Source organism: Protopterus annectens, chromosome 9.part0 (assembly GCF_019279795.1).
Source record: "Protopterus annectens isolate FY-2018-M chromosome 9.part0, PAN1.0, whole genome shotgun sequence".
NCBI lineage: Eukaryota > Metazoa > Chordata > Ceratodontiformes > Protopteridae > Protopterus > Protopterus annectens.
The window spans coordinates 460,067,813-460,075,253 of record NC_056743.1 but is presented as its reverse complement, the minus strand read 5'-3'; the positions used below and the strand labels follow the sequence as shown (position 1 = coordinate 460,075,253).

General features: G+C 43.7%; 1 protein-coding gene across 2 annotated transcripts in view; it reads left to right on the top strand.

Annotated features, from left to right (window-relative positions):
- The window catches only part of GPAT4 (glycerol-3-phosphate acyltransferase 4), an 845,426-nt gene that overhangs the window by 379,779 nt on the left and 458,206 nt on the right, over nucleotides 1-7,441 (top strand). The gene's annotated exons all lie outside the window — the stretch shown is intronic.

The window sequence follows — 7,441 nt, the reverse complement described above, 5'->3', positions numbered from 1 at the left end:
ACACACACACGCACACACGTGGATCTATCACAGTTGGTCGAAACTTAGACATTGAATGGCAACTGACTGAGCAGTTGAGCACAACTTGTCGATCAGCAGTTGATTGAAAAAATAAAAGAACAAATTTTTTTTTTTTGCAGGGGGCAAGCACGACCCTTGCTAATGAGACCGACATGCACACACCAACTCCGAGAACATACTACAGTGAGGAAAGGGCAAATTCCCATATCCTGCTGTACCTTATTATTGTGCAAAACAGCTGCTGACACATACAGACGACTGATTCTCAGTCAGCTGTACAGGTTATTTTCCAGGTTCAACAAGTTATTTTTCAACAACTTGTCAGGAAGCCATATGTATATATGTAATAATATCAAGATATATAGAGATACAGATTGTTATGTATTTAGGTAGTTTATATATGTAAGATCAGAGCGCAAGAGATCTAGGAATGAGGGAGAGTGCATGAAAAACGGAATATAGATGGTTGATGTGTTCAGGATGTGTGGCAGTGATTTTGTTTTAAGAACTTTGGGATTTGCAGGAGAATATTGTCACGGGGTACAATGGACATGGTTTGGACTGTCATTTTGGCTGGCCTTATAGAACAGTATCTCCCTTATTTTCCATATTTGGATGACTGGTTCCTGGTGCCTTTGTCATGTGACCAACTGGTAGCTGCCTTTATTAGAATCTTCCTCGATTGCAGATCGTGGGGGTCACTGTAAACTGACGCAAGTTCTCTGTCATCCCTGCAGAGTTGATACTTTTTCTTTGCTTGTCATTCTTGACTACAGTGAAAGCTGAAATGATCCAGTGTTGAAATGTCCATGACTGCAAGGTCTTCACCCCCTTCATTTACTTTCACAGTATGGTTACCCGTCCTTCAGCGTGATCTGTGAAAGATGCTAACTGTGGATGCTTCACTGATGGGTTTAGGAGCGCACCCACTCTCCTCCTTTGTTGGTGTACTTGGAAATAGGTTGTTCCTTAACCAGCTTGAGTTTCTCTCCATTTACAGTTTGGAAGGAGAGTTGAAACCAAATCCTTTTGCTTCAGTCACATGGTCAGTCCTTGACATGCTATATAAACAAGATGGCTAGCAGGTGCTCATATTATGTAATGAGAGAAGGCGATAACAGGCATGGCAGTTCACAGACTGGGACATCTCCCTGTGCAAACAGAAGATAATGTGCTGATAGACACTGTTAACTGGATTTCAACTTTCCTGTTGAATTGAATTGGTTTCTGTTCAGGAGAATACAATCGTCCATCTTTTTAGCTTCATTCAGCAAGATAAGTTGAAGTTGATGGTGGATGTTTTTGCCCTGCCATAGGATGGAAGATTCCTTTTCTCTTTTCCATCTGCTTCCACACATACACACATTCTAGCGTGGGAAAAGAACCAGAACTCATCCTTTTCACCCCTGGCTGACCAAGAAAAAACACAGTTTCAGGCCTTCACAGTCTGTTGATAGTGCAGGATCCTGAGCCATTTGAAGCCAAGAATGTTCCTCTTCATTGGACTACAAATAGCACTGTATTCTGCATGACTACTCCATTAGATCTTGCTGAACCTTCTGGCAAAGGTTTCAAACATGATTGAGTATACCAGAAAGTTTTTTTGTTCACCAGACATGCTCTGCTCAGAGGAAGATGTGATGTTCTTCGTGTTTCACTGTTGCACTCATCACATTTGGGTTATCTGCTTGCAGTAGCCCTCAGTCAGCCTGATTAACAAAGTCTTGGGTCCTACGTCTGTTGCTGTCTCTTCTTCTGTGACGTCAGGTCGTCAGGGGTATATAACATGCAGCTGATGTCATTACATCAGTCTTTCTTGCCGTGCAGTGCCCAAAGCAGAAGCAGTTCGCAACTGCTGGTCGGCCGACTCCTGAAATTGTCGTTTTTAAATTTCTGAACCAAAGTCTTCAACTAAAAGCTAAGTACCCCGTTGGGGAAACTTTTTCTTGCCTAAACCGATGTCAGTAAAAGTAAATAATTGTATTTCTTGTGGAAAACAAATACCTCATAAAGATTTTCATTCGTACTGTATTCCTTGCCTATGCCCTGACCACGACGTACCTCGCTGTCGGATTTGTGCCTTATTTAAACCACAAACTATCTGTCGTCAGTATATTTGCGCTTCTAAATATTTTGGTGCTCAGTTCAATTATCCTGATATGTCTTCGGTAAGTCATCCAACTACCGACTTTCTGAAAAAACGCAAAGATAAAGACAGAGACAGGCCGCCTAGGTCCAAAGCTGCCGACGACGCTTCTCTTAAGCCAGTCGCCAGTTCACCGGTACTCATTGAGGTGCTTTCGCTGCCCCTGATACCTGTTACTTCAGATTCGCAGGCCTTTACTGAGACCCATTCGAAGTCTGGTATTCCGCGAGATGCTTCAGCTGTGGAACCTGTGGATGTCTCTACCTTGGATGGGTCCGGAGCCGCTGTGCAAGCACCGGCTTCTGAGGGTGTATTCAGGCGTACTGACTTGCATATTAAACCAACGCCATCTTCTTCTTCAAGGCCTAAAACTTGAACCATGCCTAGAAAACTGACGCCCAGACTGCATGGTCAGGCCTCTATGCCTAAAAAACAAATGATAAGAATGGCTGAAGACCGTATTACTTTAATCAGGGGAAGCCAACCTTCCCCGTCTGAGACCTAGGATTGAGTTTGCTTATGATACTTCTGACCACGATTCTGAAATTTCTGTTTCTTCTGATGACCAGGATTTACCCTTATCTACCTATGAGGATTCTGATGCTGAAGACTCATTTCCTCTGCTCCTCCCCTCCCCAGAGGATTTCTTTTTTGGTGAAACCTTGCATACTCTCAGGGAGCATTTTTGTTGGGAAAGTCAGGATTTCTCTGATTCTAAAAAAGAGGCTTGGGGATTTCTTACTCCTGCCCCAGCACAGGCCTTTAGCTATACCTTTTGTACTGGACATTGTTGATGATGCCTTTTCGGAATCTAGCATGTCCCCGTACTCTTTACCTTCTGCTCCCAGAAAACCTGATAGATATTACAGGTTACTTACTCTCACAAGTTCCTTTTCAAAAATCCTGCTGCGGATCCTGAAACCATTTCATAGGGACCCAAGGGCATTAAAGATACTACTGCCAAAAAATCCTACCCCCTCTGATATAGACTCCAGGGCGCTGGATAGATGGGGTAAGAAAGGTATACACTTCTGCAACTTTGGCCATTAGGGCTTTGAATTGCCAGTTTCATATGTTACAGTATCAGCAGCATATTATTGGATTGCTTAAATGGAAAATGATGTTGATTCCTGATTGTGCTGAAAATAAGGATTTACAGGATTTAATGCATTCTGCTGAAGAAGTTGGTAAACATACGTTGCATTGTGGTTTTGATTCACTAGAAGAATCTTGCAGGTCTGCTGTAACTGGGTCTGTACGTAGAAGGCATGCTTGGCTTAAGGAGCAGTCCTTGCCAGGTCATGTTAAAGCGAAATTACTGGATGCTCCCTTAAATCAGGACCATCTGTTTGGCAGCAAGGCATAAGTTGTTCTTAAAAAGATGGAGGAAAAAGCTAAATCTATGCAAACTGTTAAAGATTTTTTACAAGTACAACCTCAAAGATTTAGTAGGCATTGGAATTCTAAGAATTGGTCCTTTCCTGCCTCTTCCCGACTTTCTCAGTCCAAACCCAGATCTAGCAGAGCACCCAGGCTTTAGTCCCAGAGGACACACAGGACTAAGCAGTGGGGGGCCTCCATTTCCAAATCTGGGAGTAATAAAACTCTCCCCTATGGTAAACTGTCTCAGTGACTTCTTTTTAAAACCTCCAAGCACTTCTCAACTGACTGCCCCTTTGGGAGGAAAGATTGCACTTCATGCAAAGAACTGGGGACTCATTACTCAGGCAAATGGGTTTTAAATATAGTGTCCCAAGGATACAGATTTCACTTCCACACGTTACCAACTCCAAGCGGTTGGCTGTATCTACCTCCAAATCAGTGGGCAGAGGCCCAAAAGCAAGTACTCTCTCTTAAGCATTGGGGCTATTCAGTTGGTACCAGAAGAGGAAAAGGGACAAGGTTTCTGCTCGAGACTTTTCCTGGCACCCAGAAGAGACAATTCATGGTGTCCTATCCTGGACCTGTCTACTTTAAACACCTTTTTGGTGATTCCAGAATTCAAGATGCTGACTCTGCACCAATTACTTCCTGTGCTAGGCAAAGATGCCTGGTTGTCAACACTAGATTTAAAGGAAGCATACTTGCACATCCCAGTCACGGAACCTTGCAGAAGATACCTATGCTTCAAAGGAGGCTACACGCACTATCAGTTCTCTGCACTGCCCTTTAGCTTATCTACTGCACCCAGGGTACTCACAAAGTGCCTAGCTTATCTACTGCACCCAGGGTACTCACAAAGTGCCTAGCTTATCTACTGCACCCAGGGTACTTACAAAGTGCCCAGCTTATCTACTGCACCCTGGGTACTCACAAAGTGCCCAGCTCTAGTTATTGCATTTTGCAGGCAAAGAAATATTCAAATATACCCATACCTGTACGATTGTCTAATTCAGGCAGAAAACCAGGACAGACTTTTGAATCATCTGGCCTTTGTACAAAGGGTTCTAACTTGTCTGGGGTACACCATAAACGAAAAGAAATCACACCTGGTACCCTGTCAACAAATTATATTCCTGGGAGCAAACTTGAGTACAACTTCCCATATGGCTTTCCTGATGCCAGAGAAACAAATTCACTGGACAATCTACTTCAAACAAGTGGCCACAAAAACCCTGCTATCTGCAAGGCAAATACTACAAGACTTTGGGGTTCATAGCCTCCTGTATTCTTCTAATTCCATATGCAAAACTGCATGTGAGGAAACTACAATGGTATCTAAAAAGCCTATGGTGTCAACATTTTCAGGCTATAGAAGCAATGATTCCTATCATACCTTGCTTACGCCTAGAGTTCCTTTGGTGGGCAGAGGCCTGCCACCAAAACAAGGGACTACCATTCACACTGCCCCTTGCCGCCCAAACCCTAACAACAGATGCATCAGACTATGCGTAGGGGGCGCACCTGGCAGGGAAGTGCATTCAGAGCAAATGGAACCCAAGTCAAATGCACCTGCACATCAATCAAAAAGAAATGTTAGCTGTACAGAATGCTCTGACAGCCTTCAAGGACCACATTCTTCCAGGACAATTAATGGTTAAGACAGACAGCACCACTGTTATGTGGTACATAAACAAGCAGGGGGTACACATTCTTACCCCCCTCTGCAGACTAGCCATGGCATTGTGGAATACAGCCTTGAGCTACCACGTGCATCTACAAGCTCAATTCCTGCCAGGAAAACTAAATACACTGGCAGACGGACTAAGCAGAAACCTCATGGACCCACACGAGTGGAAACTGGAACCAAAGATTTTCAACATGTTGATAAGCAAATGGGGGAGCCCAGATATAGACCTGTTTTCCTTCCCCCAGAACTATCAGTTGAAAAATATTTTGCGCAAGGACTCCCCACAGACAAGCTTGGAAAGTGGATGCTCTGTCCTTCAGCTGAAAACACCTATCAGTTTATGCCTTTCCTCCTCTGCCTGTGCTGTCCAAAGTACTACTAAAGATCAAACAAGACAAACCAAGGACGATTTTGATTGCACCAGACTGACCGCACTAACACTGGTACCCCTCCTACGCAGTGTGTCACTGTTGGCCCCATGGCACCTGCCTCAGACTCCTACCCTGCTGTCTCAGCAGGAGAACCAGATTCTGCACCCTCAGCTTCAAACACTGAACCTAGCAGCCTGGCTAATTAACTAATCGCTCCTTTACCATCCCTCAATAAACCTACCTCCACCAGTAGGATGTCATAGCTCCAGGTTCTTGTTGTAACAGAACCTTGGTTGATTATTGTGAAGGACCAGATGTCCCTTTGACTAACCCATATTTCCTGCCAAAGGTGATTTTGGAGTTGCCCTTAATCCAGTCAGTTCAACTTTTCATTTTCCTTCAGAGTTGCAGAATTCAGGAAGGAGAAAATGCTCTCAATCCTTCATGTGCAAACACCAGCTCAAGCTCTACTTGCAGAGGTAATGTGAATTCAGAAAAAAAGAGTTTTTAATTTCTTTTGCCCTATTTTAGGAGGGTCTGACTGTGGCAAAGCAAATCCTATCCATATGGATTCCTAACTGTATCATTTTTCCCACTTGGAGGCAAATTGCCCTGTTGCCTTTGGGTAAAAATGCCACTTCACTTGGTGTGGGTGTGTCCATTGCTTCTTTAAAGAATGTGTCCATTGTGGGCATTTGTTATGCCTTGGCCACCGTTTCACAGCTGTAGTAAGCCTTACTGCTTAGATGACTATTCTAAGAGCTTGAACCCCCTTTGCCACCTTGGTGCTTTAGACTTTGCTTTCTTTGCCTCTTGATTTTAGACCTTTCAGTGCCAATCTACATCCCTGAGAAATGTCTCTGTATTGGTTTGGGATTCCTCCCAACAGATAACCATGGCATTTGACTTTCAAAAGCAGGTGCACCAGGTACGCGAGTACTTTCTATGTCAGTTAATCTGCAGGAAATATCTCTGTAGGAGGCTGCTGTCCTTCCCTATCCTTCCTTTTCAAGGTGGCTTTTTGATCTTCCTATGCAGTTGGGGTTTCCAATAAGTCAGACTAGCACACAATTTTATATTCCTGTTTACATCTTTTTGGGGAGCTTACTTAGTAACTCAAGGTTCAAACTAGGGAGGCAGTGGTTTGGAGAACCTTCTTGGCTGGCCTGTTGTGTGACATGTTGTTCAGTAGGCTGTCTACAGCAGCATTTTGGGTATGTTGTGCTAAACCTTGGCAGCTGTTCATTTTTAGCTTTGCAGTAAAAAATTAGCCTTTAGCACTGATACCTTCAGGACATGCACTAATGCTTTTTGGGTCTGGTCTAGTAATGAGATAGAGAGAATTTTGAAATCTCGCAAACTTTTGGAAGTCTGTATTGAAGAACGCTAAGCAGTGCTGCAGTATATCATGTGCCATTCTGGTTGTACGTGTCAGATTTAACATCGCTACACCCCAAGTTTATTTTGCACCCCCAGTGATCTATAGCTTTTACACTTGTTCATATCCGTTTTATGAGAACTGTGTCTGCGTGGCCACCACAGACTGAGCCTTACAATTGTTCCTTCAGTTCTGTTTTTCTGAGTTTGAGTAGCCACAGGTTCTGTGTAATTGATGCACAACAGGATCTTTTCCTTAAAGTTAAGAGTAACTAGACTTGGGGAATATCATAACTGTCACCGTTGTTTAAATCCATTCTTCACTGACCCTAGGTAGTCAGGACACGACTCTGTAGTGCAGCCGCTTTGAGGAGAGCATGCTTTGGCCTCATCACATTGGAGGGCTAATGTACTTTGACCTGAGCAACCCTTTGTCTTCTGAAGGCAGGTGTGCAC